This window comes from Episyrphus balteatus, chromosome 3, assembly GCF_945859705.1.
Source record: "Episyrphus balteatus chromosome 3, idEpiBalt1.1, whole genome shotgun sequence".
NCBI lineage: Eukaryota > Metazoa > Arthropoda > Insecta > Diptera > Syrphidae > Episyrphus > Episyrphus balteatus.
Window position 1 is genome coordinate 102,782,139 of NC_079136.1, and position 20,945 is coordinate 102,803,083.

General features: G+C 31.6%; 1 protein-coding gene across 4 annotated transcripts in view; it reads right to left on the bottom strand.

The window, feature by feature from the left end:
• LOC129914412 (heparan-sulfate 6-O-sulfotransferase 1) overlaps nt 1-20,945 on the bottom strand; it is a 258,614-nt gene that overhangs the window by 142,470 nt on the left and 95,199 nt on the right. The gene's annotated exons all lie outside the window — the stretch shown is intronic.

The following is a 20,945-nucleotide window of genomic DNA, read 5'->3' on the forward strand; positions in this document are numbered from 1 at the left end:
TGGAGGATGTTCTCATATTTGTATCCTTTTCTACAAGGTGTACGGTTATAACGTGATGAAGAATCCAAAGGTATACGGAATAATTTTGACTTTTTTTAAATTACGCTTCTAGCCATACTTATTGACACGCTCGTTGTTTTCATGAATGGCATTAGATGCAATGGTTGGCGGCCTTGATGTGGCTTCCAAAAGTCTTGACATAGCCTTCGAGAATGAACTACTTTTTTATTGTATTTTTTGACAGCGATTTTACTTTGTCAGTGAATTAAATGAAAGTTTTATTCGTGGTATAGATTTCTTGAAGTGTTTTCAAAAAAAACTTGTTATAAATTCAGTTCTTGATATCTCACCTCATCGAGAAGATGAAGAGTCATTCTATACCATTTTGTGGAACTATTTAATTGGATTAGAGAATAAAAGAGGCGGATAGCTGGAAAGATTCGCATTATAATCACCCAGACTACCCATTCAACGCCATGATTAGTATCGGATTTAAAACGGTATTTCAGTCATTTGTGTTAGAAGTCGTCGTTGTTTTGTGGAAGAATTTTTACCTATCTGCCCTAGGCAGTACAGGATATTAAATTGAACGGCAATTGTTTCTGTTTTTATCCTGTTGTTTTATTTTTCCTTTTTCCTTCCTCGTTGATTGGTTGTTATACAAAATTTTTAAATGGATTAAACCCTCTGGCGAGAGTAATAACGTTTTATATTTGCGTTTAATATGAACTAAGTGGGATTAATTTTTAATTGAAAAGTTTTATTAACTCAAATGCTAATTAAATGATCTAAAGTTATTTATGGTTTTGTAATAACTTTTGTAGTATACACTGCCGCTCATCTGAATAGGTTCACATTTTAGTTCATCTTACTGTCTGGTATTTAATGCAATGGCACATCTTTTTTATATATGTAACGAGAGAACATCTTTATGCGCTTAGTTTAGGAGAAAAAAAATTGTCTTGGGGCCTACCGTTCTTCTCACACGGTAGCTAGACCAAATCTAGTCAAAAAATCAAGCATATTTTTTGGCTCATCTGCATAGGTTCAAAAGCAAAAAATTTTAATAAATGATGAGTCTGTTGGACTCAAAATTGTGTCTGTAAATAAATCTGATTGTGTATAACTTGTAAGTATGAAAACGGGTCGTGAAAAAATCTTTAGGCGCGGAAAAAATGGGGAAAATAAAAGAAGTCTTTGAATCAGCCCGAAACCAACGATGCATTGGGACAAAAACAAACGCAAGTTAAAATTTAGTAAGCAGTTATCCAAGGGTATAGAAACAACATTAAAAGTCGATGCAACTCAGTCACAACATGGGCCGATAGATGTGCAATGATCACAACAGCATGACTTCAGTCTAAAAACTAAGCTGAAAACCGGTATAAAATGCAGTTTAACGACAACAAAACGGGTTGTTAGAAGTGGTAAACATTTGAGAAGAACAAATATTCGCAAAAATTACCACTTTATAAACCACGAAAAGAAACTCGCCGACAATAGTAAAAAAAAAAAACTGTGTTACAAATTGCAGATCGAAAGTTTTGTAGAAGGAAATAGCTTTGAACTTAATGACACTGCCTTCACAGTTATCTAAACACATTAAAATAATGCTTCCCTCTACGAAGGTCATAAAAATAGGAATTTAGCCCACAGCGCCCACTAAATTCATTTTTTTTTCTTTTGAAAAATCACCGGTTGCAAATTCGACTTTCACGACATATTATTTTTTTTTTTTATTGTAGGCGAGTTTCTTTTCGTGGTTTGTAAAGTGGTAATTTTTGCGAAGTATTGTTCTTCTTAAATGTTTCCCACTTCTGACAACCCGTTTTGCCGTCGTTAAACTGCATTTTATACCGGTTTTCGGCTTAATTTTTAGCGCAAAGTCATGCTGTTGTGATCATTGCACATGTATCGGGCCATGTTGTGACTAAGTTGCATCGACTTTTAATGTTGTTTTTATACCCTTGGATATTGCGCAAATAACTGCTTACTAAATTTTAACTTGCGTTTGTTTTTGTCCCAATGCATCGTTGGTTTCGGGCTGGTTCAAAGACTTCTTTTATTTTCCCCATTTTTTCCGCGCCTAAAAATTTTTTCACGACCCGTTTTCATCCTTACAGGTTATACACAATCAGATTTATTTACAGACACAATTTTGAGTCCAACAGACCCATGCAACTCATCATTTATTAACATTTTTTGCTTTTGAACCTATTCAGATGAGCCAAAAAATATGCTTGATTTTTTGACTAGATTTGGTCTAGCTACCGTGTGAGAAGAACGGTAGGCCCCAAGACAATTTTTTTTTCTCCTAAACTAAGCGCATAAAGATGTTCTCTCTTTACATATATAAAAAAGATGTGCCATTGCATTAAATACCAAGACAGGCTAAGAGTAAGATGAACTAAAATGTGAACCTATTCAGATGAGCGGCAGTGTATGACCAGCAATTATGTGAAATGATAAACATAATGTTTTACACATATAATTTGATATACATATTTACAATGACCAAATGATAGCATTTTCAAGAGAATAATTATTTTTTTTTATATTATCGTTGTTTCAGAGAAATTAAAAGAATAAAAAAACGTTCTAGGTATGGAAGATAGGTAAGTAAATTGTTAATTACCTACTTTATTATATTCTAATTCTTTCCCAAAAAATGCCTCTGCTTGAAAGATTTTACATTTTTTTGTCTGAATCAAAGGATCCGGTTTGGGGGATATATATTTCAAAAAAATATTTCCCAATAAACACTAGAGAAAGTAAGTTTTCAATAGACTGCTAGTATTATGATTGGTTCTACTGAAGACGGAGCCGAACAAGACATAAACAGATTTCGTTAGTGATGTTATCCACTGTTTTCCCGTACAAAGTATTTAAAATTTTGAACACAAAACCAGTGAATGTGGAAATACGGGACAATCACAATTACAAAATACGGGACACTTATATGTACCGGGATTCTTAAATAAAAACCGGGACAAACTATAGAAATACGGGACAGTCCCGGGTAAACCGGGACGGATGGTCACCGTAGCTATAGGTCAACTGTTGCAAGGAATCTGCAAACCTTCACTAGTAGATGTCTACTAGAGTGGCCGCAACTCTCATAGAAACTCGTCAGGGGAACCCCAAAAAATGTTCAGCCTTTGCAGATTTTAGATAGCCTCAATTTCAGCTCGATTGAATAAGCCTAAATGGTGACACTCGCTCAAAGCTAGAAAAATCTGTGTTTTTTTACTGTTTTGCGAAGAAAATAAGCTCTAGCTCCCAAACAGATGGGGCTATTTTCACTTTTTATATATTTAATTAAAGGCATGTAGTGTTTTTACACATAATTCAGATGCTGAATTTGTTTAGTATTACTTAAAAAAAAAAAACTATATTGTGTTCAATTTAAATTTTCAGTATAGACCTCAAAAAAGAGCTGAGGTGCAAACTCCGTTAACAATGAAACTTTCTTTGTTATAGGTTGATCTAAGGTATCTGATCGGAATGCTTCTCGTATATTTTAACTACAATGAAGACTTAAATGGCAGTGGATTGGACACTCCAAAAAGGTAACGATTGCATTGAAAGCCATTAAACCGACACACGAGAGGAGAGTCAGCGGCAGCGCAACTTAGGAAGTTGAAGTTGGAGTACAAGTGTAGTTGAGAAAAATAAAATTTCTCACGGGATTAATAATTTTGAGGTGTGAAAAAAAGAAATTCCTGTGAATTATATTTACTGCAAAAAAAAAGTTAAGTCATTGAGTCGATCAGATCTAAAAAAAGCAAAAGACTACCTACCTAGATACATTTTTAGAAATCCTATATATTCGAGCTATATGACATCTTCTTTATGTTCTTAGCCTTTTTGAAATACTGGTGTTGTTTCGTCTTAACTGAACGCAAGTGTTATTCCGCTTTTGTTTTGCTTATTCAGTAGTGGAAATAACAGAGGCGGTGTTTTAGGAAGAATTTGATTAAAAATAAATAAAACACATCGTCAATAAAAAAAAAAAAAAACAATGAGTCAATGGTCGGTCGGAGAAGCCGGTCGATTTGTATATTCTTAATTCTTCAAACTTTGTTTTTATTATCTAACCTCTTGTTTGGCAAGTTTAAAAAAAAATCAGCATTGAATTTACACACAATTCCAAACATAACTCACATTTCGAAAATACGGATTGTTCTTTTCAATGTTCCCAATTACATACCTGTAAATAAAAGAAAAGAAGACATGTTACCTGAATGCTGAATATAAATTTTTAAATTGCACTATAAATCTACTTTAAAACAATATTTAAGTGTAGGTATTCATAAAAAAGTGATTTCTTAAAATAAAAAAAAATAAATACTATGCAGATTAATATACAAACTTCGAAATAAAATATTTTCCATTAAATTTTGTTACGAATTTGAAAACACCTTGAGATAATTGGAAATATCAGAAATACACAAGTCAATTCAAGCTAAAAGCGGAAACTTCGTTTTCTCTTTATTTGAGTAGTTTTTTTTATCAATATTCAATTAAACGCAGTTTTACTGTAGTTGGTATGAATGTGAAATGTTTAATCGAAAATTCAATATCTCTAAAATTTTACATACATAGCTCAATCAAATAAATTCATTATACGTAAAAAATACTTTCAATCAAATAAGTCAAAAATATTCATGAAATCGCTGTTCCCGGAAATGTGTTTGAGCACATCTTTTCATTAAAAAAACTCAATTTGTGGGGATGATAGGAAGTCGCCATCTTGAAGAAAAGAGATTGCTTCGGTTTACATTTTATACATCGTTAGTGGTTAATTTTTACACAAAATCACCAATTCAAAAGTTGTAAACATTTCGAAAAAAACGTGATTCAACCTGGCCTATGTATTGAATATACTAACTTATGTTCAAATTATGAAAGCAACATAAAAATATATGTATAATTGCATTCTTTTGTTTCTTTTTATCACTGCTAAATAGCAAACCGTAATGATTTAAATAAACTCCCAAGAATAATTAAACATTGTCAAAACTAAAAACAAAATTATTATGAACTCAATGTCACATCACATTAACATTGAGCATGTCTCTAAGCACAATAGCATACGCAACAACCACATAGACAATTTTTGTTTGGAATTAATGACAAACTATAAAAATGTCATAATTATTTAACTGACGACATTAAAACTGCCATCAACAATCAACATAAAACACACGAATTTAGTATAAAACAACATTCGAACCATTAAAACTTGTGTTCCCGCAGGATTTGTTTATTTTATTTTTGTTTTTGTTTTTCTCTTTTATTTTTTTCATTTTATTTTATTATTCGGGTGGTGAAAAATTCTCTCTCAACCCAGAGGCGTTTTCGAATATGTTCACGTTCGGTGACATAAATAAAATCGTGAACTACCATCCGTTTTCGTTTAATTTAACTTGTTTTTTCTCTGTTTTGTTGTCGCTATACAACTGATATGAATTTCTATTATGACAATCAAAACACATTGTCAGTAATTATACGCTTCCTGCATTCCAAATATAATTCCCAATTACCTAATCGGCAATTAAATTTTACCCCCAGTCGGAATGGCCGGTGGCTTTGGGTCTAGCCTGGCCCGGCCCGGTCCGGCCCAAAGAATCCCAAATCCAATTAGTGACAACAGACACGTCCCAGCCATTAACCATGTAAAAGATTGATATGCATTTGTGTACTTCGTTTTTTTTATGACGCCTTTGATTTGAATGGATGGAAACAAAAAAGAAAAAAATGGCTGTCCAATATTATTCCAGACCAATCCCACAGGAAATAGCGATGAGTCTGGACGTGTTTTTCGAGTGTGATTTTTGTGTTTAGCTCGTGCATATTTATTTCCGGGGGATGTGGTGGTTAAACGGGCAATGCATACATGCATATTTCATACATTTCATACATTTATAACGGTAGGGAATTTGAAAAACTCTGAGCATGTCAAAATTTTTGACATATCACTTGGACTGATGTCGTCTGTTGGGTACCATTAATTTATGAACCTTAGGGTGACACGACATGCAGTATGTGTTGTGTATCATGAAATTGTCTGAGTTTGTCGTCGCTGAGGGATGCAAGGAATAAAGACGAATGTAAAGGAAGGAGGTTATATAATTCATAGAGCACGACCAAAGTATAAACTGCTAGTTATCCTATCTCAAGCGCAATTTATTACCCTACTGAGCAGAATATTTTGAATTTTTGCTTCGATTAGAATTTCTATCCAAGTAAGGCACAAGTTTTTTAGGACTTGTTTCAAATTCTCTTGTTTTGGAAAACAAAACGGAAACGTTTACTGTCAGTGTGGTCAGAAATGGGCAACAGAAATTTTGTGTTGTTAATCACTTAAGGCAAGTAGGTATTGCTTTAGTGATAAAATAAAAATTTCGTGCTTTTGCATCGTTTTTTTTTGCATTAATCAAAACCATCGAGAAGTCCGAAAAAGTGGTTGCCGTTATTTTATCCTTCAGCGTCAGTCGTCGTTCTGTGCGTATGCGTAGATACATCTGTACCTAATTTGTTTCTCATTTGGCAGATTTTTACGGAATTTCGAAAATTGTTTTTTTTTTTTTTTTTTCTTTAACGTATGCACATTAGGGTGGTCTTTAACACAAAATTAATGAAAATCTGAAAAAATTAGAGGATTTTTTTTATTTATTTGGAGACGATTGAGCGGATGTCTTCGTGAACTTTGTGTTAAGAACCACCCTAGTATAGCATTGATAAAACAATAAAATTTGTTTAATCATTGATTTTACAATAAATGTAAAAAAGTAAAAGAAAGATGATTTTAAATTTTCAAAGTAATTATGCCATAAATTTCTTGTGAAACAAAGAATTTTTGGATTTTTTAACTCTCCCTATAAAAAAAATGTTCAAAAGTTAAAAACAATATTGGAATGCTGTTCTTAAGGAATTATTAATCCGCACAAGGTTATAAAAACGTTGATACCTACTAAAGTTATTCTAAAAAAACCAAATCTGCAAATTATTTGCACAATAAGAAAAATTATTTAATGGTTGCGGTCAACAGTCAACATTTTTGGATTTAATTCTTGGTATAAGATTTTAAGTACAAAATTGTCACTATAGCGTTTTAGTTTAAAAATTTCAAAATGTGAATATATCTATGTGTAAAAAAATTTAATCAAAAAACAAAAATTTCAGCTGCAACACTTCTCCCCAGAATAAACATATCAACATAAAGCATACACATCCACAGAAGGTTCTCCCTACCTTTTCTATTCACAAACATCCTCGTCTTACGAGGTAAACAAACTTTTGTTTTTTTTTTTTTTTTTGTAATTGAGATGAATGAAGCATCGGGATGATGATGAAGAAAAAAACTTGAGTGGAGTGAGAAGAAGCTCAAAAATTAGGTTAGTTATGAAAAAGAAAGAGCAATAAAAAAACGAAAAAGTCGACAGAACAACTAAGGTATTTTTCGTCTATTTTTACTGGCAACCCTATCTCGAGAAAACAACGCAAAGCTTAGATGTAAAGTATCTTGGCAAACAGTGTTTTCGTTCAGATAATTATTTTCATAGAGGGTTGATAAAGAAGAAGCTTGTATTCGTTGGTTCTGTTGAAGGTTTTGAGAATGAGAAAAAACACGATGAATTACGAATTATTTTCTGCTAATTAATCGTGTAAGATGATATAGTGTTTTCGAGAATAGTTTTTGTGTTCTGTATTTATCGTTGTCGTTGTTGATGTTATAGCGTTGTACGTACAACACTATTATCTAACTTGAAGTTTGTCGTCTGTTTTTTAAGCTCCTTGGAGGTGTAATTAACAACGACAAAATTAGCAGCAAGAGAAATATGAAATATGAAAGAGGAATGAATGAAAGAGATAGCAAAAAACCAACGCTAATGATACTCTGTTATGTGTGCTTTGTATATTAAGTACAAACTTTATTGTGAAAAGTTTTTGAAAATATTTTCGTTTGATTTCATGGTGTTTAAAATAGTCCCAATAAGGGTTAAAAAAAAACCAACAAACCTAGAAAAAACTCATGGGAAATAAGAAGTTAACTCCCGAAAACAATTGAAGTGAAAAAATTATGAAAAACTTTAAATAAGTTAGAAAGACCAGCAACGCTCATATCACCAAATGTTAATATTTCTATGCAATCTAAAATCTTCATCGTATTTCATGACGCTCCTTTTTAAAGGCTTTTTTGGCAAAACAAAGCTTATTCCTTAAATCTCCTTTGATTTGCTTGACCTTTCAATATCTCAGAATTGGGAACCAGAATGCGAGCAGAATTTAATGCTTGAACCACTTGCTGGTCCTAAGTACGAACTTAACCCTCGTTTCATACCATAAACTCGCTTGCATCGTGGAAAGCTTTGACTTAAAGTGCCCAATATATGTATCAGGCACAACCCTCTGATGTTGTTAGATCAAAACAAGAACAAAATTGTATAGGAGTTGGGCAATCAAATTTTTGTTTTAAAATCAGCTTTGACATATTTTTTCAAAATTTTGTGCTTAAATTCTAATTTTGAAAAAAAAACTACTGCAATTTAATTAATTTTGTATCTTATTTTTTTTACATTGGTCCAGCTCATTTCCTTTCTTTTTAATATTAAAAGAATAAAGAGAAACAATGTGGAATTTGTAAGACTGAAATATTAAATGTATAATATATACATATTAAAACTATAAATTTGTTAATTTTTACTTAAAGCCTAAATACTGTGCTAATAAATATTTATCTATCTATCGATCTTATTTCGGACGAGACTTAAAATCTTATGCTTATCATGTTGCCCTTGAATCAAACTAGGTACGTCCGACGATAGAGTATGGAAATTCTAACCTCAGCCTCACAACACAACACAAATATTTTAAGGGTAGTAATAACTCCGTAATTGGTAGTAAAATGATCACAAAGTCACTTGAACTTTCACTAGAAATTGTATTTAATTTATTCCAGACAGTGACGTGATTTTAATCAGAGAATCACTTCATATAATAAATTGTCTTAATGCATCCAATATTTGATAGGGCATTGATTGATATTGACATGCAATTGACTATAATTATTATTTGCAAGGAAATGTCCAGTACGGCAGTTATATGAATCATTTATGTATGTGTCGTGTACAATTTTTTCTGCAGCGTTATAACTCTGAAGTATGAAATAAAGACAGATAATTTCCAAATAGATTATGGTGTGGGAGAATTTTTCCACAGCTAAGATTCCATTCATTTTTAGACATTTCTAAGACGAATTAGAAGTGAATTATCCAACTGAGTTTTTGAATTTATTGGATATATTAGGACTACAAAAACATCATTTTTACAATGGTACAAGACTTGCCGTGAAGAAGTTAATAGCAAATCTAATTGAAGCTACCATTTTTTGTGGAAAATTCAAAAAAAAAAAAAACTGGCATTTAGGCATTTATATGATTTATATGATTTTACAAATAAAACTGAAATTTGCACTAAAGTAACGCAGTTGTTTGATTTTGATCACTTTCTGTTTAAACTGTCATTAATATAGAAATATCATTCTAAACATATCGGTGCAAATGTTATTTTATAATAGATTAAAGTATAACCATTCTATGTCAACTAAAATATATGAAAATATATTGAAAAAAATGTCCATATTTTTTCAAGATTCACTATCCAAAGGGACAACTTTTTAGTTGTATTCTGGCCCGTATATTAAAAAGCAGTACAATCAATTGGTTAATGTTCACTACAATAAACAAGTTCTTTTTTTTCGGTTTTAATTTATTTTCAAATAGGTTCAATTTTTTCAAGAGTGCACTCAGCGAACCGAAATGCATACAGTGAAATCTGAAAGAGACCATGAAGCATCATTAATAACTTAAGAACGGCTGACTAAAAGCCATACCAATGAATTGAATAAGATTATTCATCTCTCCGAACAGCAGAACAATTTTATAAAATGAGTGGAAAGAAAGATTTTTTCGATAAAATTCAGAGCATAGATTGATTATTTGTTTGTTTGTTTCAGCCTCGAGAAGGTTATTACTTTAGAAAAGTAAAATTCAAGTCTGCTCTAATGCTAATTGATGGAATTATCTGTGTTTTTTCACCACATGTGTCCGCAGTAGGATTTCAAAAATATAAACATTCGCACATGCGTGTTGTTTTTGTAGTACTGCGGACGCGGATAGGAATGCCAAAGTAGAAATGATTCAAAGGGAAATCCTTTTGTTTTAAATGTTAATACCGTGTTTCATGTAGAATTTAAACAAAAACATCTTGTTCTTACATTGTTTAGATAAAAAGAGTATACATATACATAATTATTCATGTCATTTGAAAACGAAACCACTGCAAATCGAATTGAAAAAAAAATATAAAAGATGTGAATCATTATTTTAAAAAACATGAATTTTTCCCTTTGATTTTTTTTTCTCTGTGTTGGTTATTGTTTTTAATTGTAGGGGTGACAATGATGCCCAGCTGTAACATAATCTAAATTCTGACACGTGGTCCGTAGGCAGAAACGCTATTTTTAAAAACTAAATAAATAAAGAAAAAAACAATGTTCTCAATACAGAGGCAGAAGCGGATGGTAGACATATCAAACTAATAGAAAGGATATTCCCGTTAGTTCAGTTAGATTTTGACAAAATTATTGGATTTTATAAATCTTTCTCTATTTAGGAAAATAATTGTCCTTTAGAAGTTATTTTTGTGCCAAAATACTCAAATGCATATTCTAATAACAGTGAAAATAGTCATTTGTTCAACTTCTCAGGTTTCATTTTTTTATTGGGACGAAATTTCGGGATACTACCTACATTAAACAAATTCCTGTAAGTTTCAAATTTTGCGATTCGGGCTTTGATTTTTTTAGTTTAAGTCGGTCGAAATCGACCAAAAATCACTTCATATGTATGCTCGTCACATAAATATACGATCTTCACTAATGGTAGTTCGTCATTTGAAAAGGTAGTAAGGACTGCAATAAAGAGCAAAAGGGCTCAAGACACTTCCTACTACACCAACCGTGGTTTTGAAATTTTCAGTAAGTCTTTACTTAATTCACCATCCATCATACATCTCCATAATTATTTGCACATATATGTTTCTTCTTAGGCTTCGCGGTTGTAAGGATGCATTAATTGATGTTAAAACAAATTGTTTTCTTTCCTTTTCAAAGCTGTATTTAATTTATAACAATGAAAAGAATGTATACAGTACATAATAGGAAAAAATGAAATAGGTTTTTTTTTACTGAAATGTTATAGTGAAGCAGTTGTGATACAAGGCTCATGATGTAAAGGTATTTTCAATACTGATAAAAAAAATATAGAGATAGGTACTCGTGAGACCACATTTACATAAACCCATACAATTGTTAACCAAAAAGCATAAAATGTATATAAACTCAACTTAAACAATTAGTCCCAAGTGTGTTTTGCATAACAATTCAAATCCTCCTTTTAAAAATAAAATTCTTTCACTTCAAAAAATAAAATAAAAAAAAAGTTAAGAAGAACACAAAAACCCACAAACAAAATCCCTGAGACCGACAACAGAACATTTTAAATTCACACCATTTCCATACCTCTTTCGCAACTTATATACAACTTTGCAACACTTTAGTAACAAATTTAAGAAAAGTTTAAATTTTACAATTCATCTCGTTCTCTTTTGAATCCTTGTGCCTCTTTCCTTATTATTTTCAACAAAACGAATCGTAAAAGTTAGCCCAACTTGCCGCTACTGCTGTTGTTGCAGCAATTGCAACATCTCCCTTGTCCTTTCGTTTTGGTGGTTTGCCTGCATCTTCATTTTTGTTGCAACAACGTCAAAATACCGTTTGGATGCGCGTGCACACCTGAAAGAATGTGTGGTAGTTGAACAATAAACTTTAGCCTGGCCGCCTGTCGTTGTTTTCCTCACTGCTTCCTTCGTTCAATGGGTTGCAGCATGAACTTAATTCATGATTTGCGTTTTAATTCGTCCCAACGACCGACGACGACGGCGACGCTAGTATTTACTTGTGCCCATCCGCAAGGCATCGTTCAAGCTAGCAAGCGCTTGCTCTACATCGCCTTCGTCTTTCTACAAGTCCTGAAGCATTTTTAGTAGAATTGAGCTCCAACCTACCGACACTCACACCTTCATACTATCTTGCCTAAGGGCGAGATAATAAATTCCTTTCTCCACTTTTGCGCTGCACTTGCAATTTAAAATTTAACATTTAGCATAAAAGGGGATTAAGCTGAGGTAGTTTGAGTGTGATGTTATTCGGTGTGGCAGTCGTATTCATATTTTATGATTATTTTATCTAACAAACTTATTTTGGTAAAAGTAGATTTATTTCCAAAATCCCGACGCAGACAATGTCGTTCCTAAAGCCAGAATCAAGCTTTTTATTTTGATCATTGCACTCCAATTATTGAGGATTGACTTTTCAAAAAGATATAAAATCAATTTTCACTTTTTTAAACTAAGTAGGTATGCAACATGGAGTTCTTTTCTCAAAATTATAATGCTCAGTTTAAGGTTAGAGAAAACAAAAAAAAATTCCTATGAATCGGCTTCTGAAAATGGGTGAACATTTTAAATCGTATGGAAAATTACAAGTTTGCTTTAGTTATTTTTTGATTATCTGAGATGTGACGAAAAGTTTATTCTTCTTCTTTTCACCTTGGAATAAAAAACATCAACTGGTCACCCTGTTGTTTCATAACAATAAGAAGGTAAAACACGAGAAAAATTTACAGCAAGCTCAAGTCTCATCACCATGCAAACAAATGGAATTTTTAGTTTGAATCCTTTGCAAGGACGAAGGAAGATGACGACGAAGTATAAGACAAATGATGGAATGGGTACTGGCTGGCTGGATGGTTGCTGAACCCTATATAGGAAAATAGTAAATTTAAAGCATTGTGGCAGAGAATACTTTGGGAATATATGAGGGCATTTGCGCTACTCTTGAACATGGTACCTATGGCATGGGTATCGCACAGCGCCAAGAAGTAGTAGCTAGGTCAAGATGCAAAGAACACAAACATTCTTACAAACATAATATAGGTATATCCGTACATGTAGGTATCTGATACATGCTAACTACCAGAGACTTGTATGCAGACGAACGCGCCTCAACTATAGGTAGGTATGTAGTACATGTATCTACCTATAAAATGAGGTTGAAAATGAATGAATATCCGAATGCACGTATAGAATATTTGAGATCCGTCTAAGTGAGTAAATATATCCTTTTTTTTCGTTTTAATTTTGTGTTACATTGGAAGTATTCAAGCATCATCCTGTTGGTTGTCGGAGGTAAACTCGTATATAACTGAAGGCAAAGATTTTTCCCTTCATACAGATCTGACTCGGAAATTTTTAAGGTTTTCTATAGCAAATATACTCAGTTTGCGGTGGAAGAGCAATTTAGAGTCAACTAGATGAATGGCATAGGTTCTTCTTCAACAACTTTAAGTGAAAGTAGGTAACCAATTTTGATAGGATGAAGTTTCTCTCGAGTGTGGAACGTTATTGGTTTTATTTCCTTGACTTGAACGTGTGCATTCAGTCACTTTACAATCTTTTCAAAAATTTGCATAGACACAGGAAGCTGGGAAAATGTAAAATTTAAAAATTTATTATATTCGGGGAGAAATTTGTTGGCAATACTCTTGAAACAAAAACCCGGAAACAAACTATGTATGTTTATTTTGCCATTAAATTCTTGGCATAATTTTATTTTATTTTTTTATAAAGCAGGAAGAACAATGTAAGAAAACCTTTTTTTAAGAAGCGTTAGAATTCTTAAAAATATATACCAACAAAATGAAAGATAAACGATTTTTCTTGAAAACGGCTTCAACGGTTTTGATTCAAATTTTTGACTGTACTGATGCAAATAAGGTCATACTTTTACAGTGAAAAAAGAATCGCTTTCTTCATTCCTGACTCACTCGTAAAAATCCGTGTAGCAAGAACATGAACAAAACTAGTTTTATTCGTTTGCCAACCTTTTGTCCATGTTTGTCCACACAGAAATTTAATTTGCCCAGCTTTAATCGTTTGTACACTACTTCGAGTTTTTGCTACACACTGAAATTACTGTCCGCTTTTCGTTTAGGAAATGTTAAAACAAAAAAAAAATTACACTTAACAATTCAAACATCCCCAAAGTTGGGGATGATGATTTTTTTTGTTTGAAGCAAGGACTCGAGGGTGGCATGATCAGTTGGATTTATATCTATTTCTTAATTAGCATTTTAAACACTTTTTCAGTATTCAGACTTCCTTCCAAAATAAAAATGAATTTACTCTAAAAAAAATCTTAACCCTTTCGGACCCAGCGTTACTCTCATGTAACATTTTTTTAAAAATTCGTAAAAAAATATTAAATTAAACAATTTTTTAGGTTACGATGGCTTAATTGAAAGATAATAATGCCTAGTTACTGGATTATTACAAAAAGTTAGTCAAATATCATACCTTAAATTTTTTTTATCGAGAAAGGGACTGAAATTCACATTTTTTTTTTTGCAAAAAAATTTTTTTTTATATATGATCATAATTTTGAAAAAAAGATATAAAAAATGTTAATGCAGAAAGTGTTTTGTTTTTTTGCTTAGAAGAAGTAGCATACATTATAGTTTCATAAAAAGTTATTTTCTCAGCTCTCCGACTTTTTTTGGTGGTCATAGGCAGTGCATGTTACTTACATGTAACATTAGAAAAACACATTAGTTTTGCTATTTATTATTTTGGAAAATAACTTTTTGCTATTCATATTTCTTAGTTGTGATGTTTTTGACCCGATAATACCGAAAAAACATTTTTTAATATTGATTTTCATAGCTTGGGTTCAAGAGGGTTAAAGGTTGGGAAAACGAAAATTTTGGGTGGACACAAAAGCGTTATAGAAGAGTTTTCGAAAAACTCCTTTTTGGAATTTTTTCAACAATAAAAACAAAAATTGATACGGATTTGGGAGTTTCAGCAGTATATTATTATACTTAAAAATATAATGTATGTTTCCTACTACAAGTTGCTTTAATTCACTTTGGAAATCGATCACATCTTCAATTCTCAACTCTGTCCCTTGTCAGTAAATTGCATTTATCTTAAAACTTCAAAAACGGATATACCTACTTTTTTCTCTATCCAACGTAAATGCCGAGAAAAAAAAATTTATCAACTTCGAATTTTTTTTTTTTAATTTTTAAAATAAATATGAAAATTTACTTTGCCATCTAGCATGTCCTTTAGATCTTTAAAAATATATCTTTTCCATTTGTGATTCAAAGCTAGACAATATTTTAAAGCTATTTATCCATAAATTATTGTAAAAAAAATTTTCTTTTTGGTCATACTTTATCGTTAGACTTCAATTGCATTTTAAATTACAAAGTGTTTAGCAAAAAAAAATCTTTCATCCAATCGCATTAAACATAGTATCCCGGAACTAGGTTAGTTCAATTGCAATTGCAATTTTATTTTTATTCTTTTTCTTTCCTGTGAGAAGACATTCCCGCATCAAGTATTTTATTGAACTTTGTCACCACAGAAAGTCAATAACTGAGAAAACAAACAGACTCTTTTCTTAAGCAAACACAACAGAAGAAGCGTAGACGTTTCTCTTCTCTATTATAGACAACTTTCTTGAATTCAGTTCAGGAAAAAGCCTTTGCTATTATTCATTCACTTTCAAAGTTTGTACATATTGCCTGAGGGTCTATGGATTTCATCTTCTCTAAAATTGATTTCTTTTCGAAAAGCCTTCTACCAAAGAAGAAGGATCATTATTTATGGATCATATATATCAGACTTTATGTCAAACAAAACAGGAGGGATATTATACAGGAGTTGAGAGGTTATGAATAGAGCTCATTCCTCATCCTTAGCGATGATGACGAATTCAAACCACAATTTTATACCGACAACAACTATATTATATATACTGGTATCATCATCGCATAGTGAAACTTTTGGCACACGAAAGACAAAGAACGGAAGCCACGATAATACTCAGGGGTTTGGTTCGGGAAATCCTTTTTTGACAGAATGACAACGAAGACAAAGCCCAGAATTTGAGATTCCTTTATTGTCTTGCGATATGACCTGGTTCTTTAAGTCATCGATGTGATGGAAGAAAATTTCTTTACACAAAATAATATCAAGTAAGTAACCTTCTTCTATCGCTGTTTATGCTCTATGAAACGGAATTGGAGCGCATATGAGTTATGGTGACAGTAATTCGCATTTGTACAGCGACGCTTTACCACCAGTTCAGCGGGAAAACATTTATTATTTTTTAAAAAAATTGGAAAGAGAAATAAATACTAAAAAATTGTTCCCTTGGGTAAAGTAGAATATATTTTACAAAAATACTGTACTGTGAAAAAAAAAATTCAAATTACGTTTTATTTAACTTTTTATGACACGTTTACGTCCCTATCTAGGAAAGATGATGTTTTATAGCACGCAAAAAATGAATTTCTCAAGATGTCACATGATTTAATAATATATTAAATGTTAGAATGATTTAAAATTCGTGTCTAAGTATTGAAAATATACTCTTTCTATAATTTATATATGTTTATAATTTTGTTTATATTCAAGAAATTATATTGTATCTTTGACAATTCTGTTGTGACAAAGTTAATGAACAACAGGTTAAGACATTAAAATATAATTGCACAGCAGTGTATATGAAAATTTAAACGGATGGTACCCATTCTGGAGGTTAGGTTATGTGTACCCAAATGCTGACTCTGTTCGAAGGGATTTATCGGAGCGTTGTGTGATTTTTTACACATACAATGCTTTATTGGCGGTCCTCGGTGGCACTTTTTTAATTTGTAATATTTATTACTTCGAATATTTTTTGTTTGTTTTGTCTTTCAATTGAAAGAGACGAATGAGAGCAATTTTAATCGCTGGCGATTGAGAGATTTATGAGGTCATTCAATAAAAGTTTCCATTTTAACAAGCCGAAAGGGTAGGGCATTTTTTTAGCTTAAAATTTAAATAAAAGCACTAGATAAATGTACTTTTCTAGAATTTGATTCTTATTTTCTGTACCATACATTGTAAAATTAAAATAAATAGGTTATGGACAATGGTTTATTTTTGCGAATTGATTTATTATTTTAACTTTTGTCGCGATTCAAAACTCTGTAGAAATAAACTTTAAAATTAGCAAACTAAGAAAATATCTTCAGGATCAGTTCTTTTTTAATAGGAAGTCTAAAAATGAAAAATCATCTGCAGGAAGCCATGGCACAGAGGAATAAGTAGCTGACTGCAGAGCCGGCATCGTAATTTCAAGCTCAAGGGTCAGTCGGCTCAGCAGTTTTCTAAAATCGCCAGCTAAGCTGAAGCTACCTGTGAGATAAAATGAGATAATTTTCAACTATGTCTCCCCCTCTGTGTCACGTAGTTCTCTGTTAAATGTTCTTACTCTTCTTTTTCTTTCTGTGTTGTATTAATGTCTTGTGTTGTATAAGGTACAGTGTTTCAAGTCCCTAGATTTATCTTTGGATTAGATAAAAATGTAATGTAGTGAAAAATCATCTAAAACGGTCAAATATAGAGAAAGATGTACTGTCCACCTCAAGTTCTTTATCGAAAATCTAAGTTTGTCCGCGTTCCGTTTAGGAGATATTAAAAAACACTGTTTTGGAGTCTTTAAGCATAACTTGAAATACTTGAAATGAAATTTCCTTTCATTAAAACTAAAATGTTTCTTAACTTTCAAAATGTTAAAATTTGACTAACATTTACTATTAACCCCATAATTAAAATGTAAAATCACTCACATGCTCAACTTAGATTTTTTGTTTCTTAAATGTAACGTTACACAGTTATTTACTCAGAATTTTACTCTCTTTGTTTTTGCATACATTAACTTAACTCAATTTGTCAACTGGCTAAGCAACTATCTTGATGTAATCGATCTCTTTTGGATTCAATCGTCACCAAGGACAGTTTGTAAACGCTAAATAAAACAAAAAAAATCACATTCTCTACATAACACTGGTCTGCAAGGAAATCCTCCTTTTAGTAAAACTACACTTTTCTAAAGGATTTTTGTATGTTGATTTCGAATCCGAAGTCAGAATTGGCCCACGTCACGTTTTTTTAGATATTCCTGTTAGAAAATCTCAAAAACCCTTTGTTTGCTGTTTTCGAAGCAATATTTTGGCATAAGGTAATCTTTTTCAACTAAGTTAGCTGTGGTTTATAAAAGAAGTTGTTTTTTCTTTCAAGTTCAGTTTCAATCTTCTCAATATCTCTTTTCTTCTCCGAGATATCTAAACTAAACTTACTTAGTTTAGTAGGTTTAGCATATCTTACCCTAAGGAAAATGATCTTTAAAAATTCATATATTTTTCTCCCAAGAACAGAAGAATACTTTTCTAATGAATTTTAGTGTGCTGATCCGAATTAAAAAATGTCGGTCAGCTCTCGTTTTTGAGATATAGTAGTTTTTTTGAGATTTTCTAAAAAAAAACTTGATTTTGTCATTTTTTAATGCGTATATCTCAAAATTTGACTTCGGATTCAAAATCAGCACATGAAAAACCATAAGAAAATTATACTTTTGTTCCTAGGAAAAACAAATCTGAAGCCTTGCAAGGCAGTTTATCGAATGGTTTATCACAAATAAGATATTTCTAAATAGAAAATAGCATATACCTAAGTAAAATTACAAAACACGTTTAAATTTGTTTAATTGATTTTATTATAGTTTTCTTTATATATTTGACTTTTTTAATATAACGGGAGTTGAGATTTTACATTTCCCTTAATTAAGATGTTTTTGTTCATGTGGGATGAACTAATAACTGCAGGATTCAGTATTTTTGCTGTTTTTGTAAATTAGTACCTTAAAATGTGTGTAATTAATTAATAAATACAAATTTGGTGTCATTATGATAGATCATGTTATGAGAAATAAGTCCTCCGAATTTAAGCTGAATACGAATAATAGTTTTATTTTTGTACAAGATCAACCGAATCAAAAGGGCTATTTTCTACAAACTGGTCACATTTTTCAAAAATCATTTAAAAAAATTGGTACGTGCTAGAATTTTTCTAAAACCAGATTTAGATTCAGGAAAGTCAAATCTTCAATTGGAACCTTTTTTTTGTTGCCTTTTTTTATTGGGTTTCGCAATAATTCGCAAACAAACACTTTTTTATTAATTAAAAAAAAAATAATTTTCAATAAACGATGATTTTTTGTGGATAAGCATGGAGAAAACACATGGCCAACGAATTAGACTAGTTTGGTTCAACAGTTTTGAGGTCGAAATGATGGCTTCAAAGAGCTCTCCATCGTGTAAGGATCGGTCAACTCTCGGTCAACAACAATCTGGAAGAGTTTCATGTACATAGTTTGACAACATGCGCCTCCAGCCAGGATGTTGGGAGAGGTAATATCTTTTTTTAAAAGAACGAGGGCCTTTAAAAAAACAATAGGTATATCAAAACACATAATTTCATATTAAATTATTTCTTAATTTTTTTATTTGGTTTTATGTAATAAAACTATGTTTTGTGCAGAAAACTATTTTCTCGAATTTATTTCGTAGCTTACCACTTTTTTTTTGTACACCCAGAGAAAAAACGCATAGTAATTTTTAACCTTCTACCGCATACTAAACCATATATGGTTTATCGATTTCATATCGATTTATTCTTGTTATATTGCACCAAATGTCAAAAAGAAAAAACTTTAATAAAACTATGTCTATTTTTTTATAATAAATCGGTTTTTATTATCAGTAAGAGAGTCGTGATTCTGAAATAAACTCATTGTTTCAAAAGCATGTGTAAAGTGCAAATCAGTGAATAAAAGTGTGTACTTTTCCGGTGTTTTTTTATAATAAACAAGTAAGTTGCATCCAATTAAAAATAAGTTTCGTATGTATTTATTATACTTTTATATGTTTACGAAGTTTGTTTTTTGTTTTTTATAATAATTTTTGTCTTTTTTTGGTATTTTTTCCAAAACACCATATATGGGTTATCATGCGTTGGCGACATACATTACTGATTTTTATACGATTTTTATTTTTTTTTGTAAAATGAATTCGAAGACTTTCTATAGAAAAAATAAGTGTGTTAATGCTAAAACTGGTGATGGCTTTCGAAGTGATGACGATCTAGCTTCAGATTCTGGCCTTTTTTAACATCAAACAAGCCATCTCCGAGCACTTTTGCAAATCTGTAACACCTAAAATGTCACGAAAAAGATGATGCCCTTCAGCTTTGGCATGTGATCAAAGCAGAGATGGAACAAAACAAAGCTGAGGGAGTTATATACAAGTCACGGAAGTCCAGCCCCATCTAATCCCCAAACTCCAATTCACTCACAACAACCAAGGGCAAAAGCCGTTGAATTCAGTACTAACTGAAAACATCGACCATATCCCTGAATTGCAAACAAAAACACCAATATATCAAATTTCGGGACTGAAAACGTATTGTGTACATGTAGAAAATGGAAGGTGTTCTTCTGCAACAATGACAAAAGAAAGAGTTTGAATAAATTCCATGAATAAGGAAAGTCTAATGTAATAAAAACATACTTTACAAAACATACCTTGAATGCATACTAAACCATATATGAGGCTATGAGAGCAATAGTGGCGTAACCGGTTTTTTTTCAAAAATGAGTTTTTCATAAAAACTTGGTCTCTTAATATATCTACTTTATTACAAAAATAGATTTATGGAGCTAGATACACTCAGAACTAGATGGCACTCAAAAAAGTGTTGTTTTGAAAAACCCTGTATCTTAAATCACTCGTAGCTCAAAACTTCCTCTTTGTGGCTTACGCCACTATTGTTCTCATAGCCTCATATGGGTTATTAATTTTCTGCAGGAAATCGCCTTACTGCATACTAACCCATATATGGTTTATGTTTCTAAAAATGTATATATA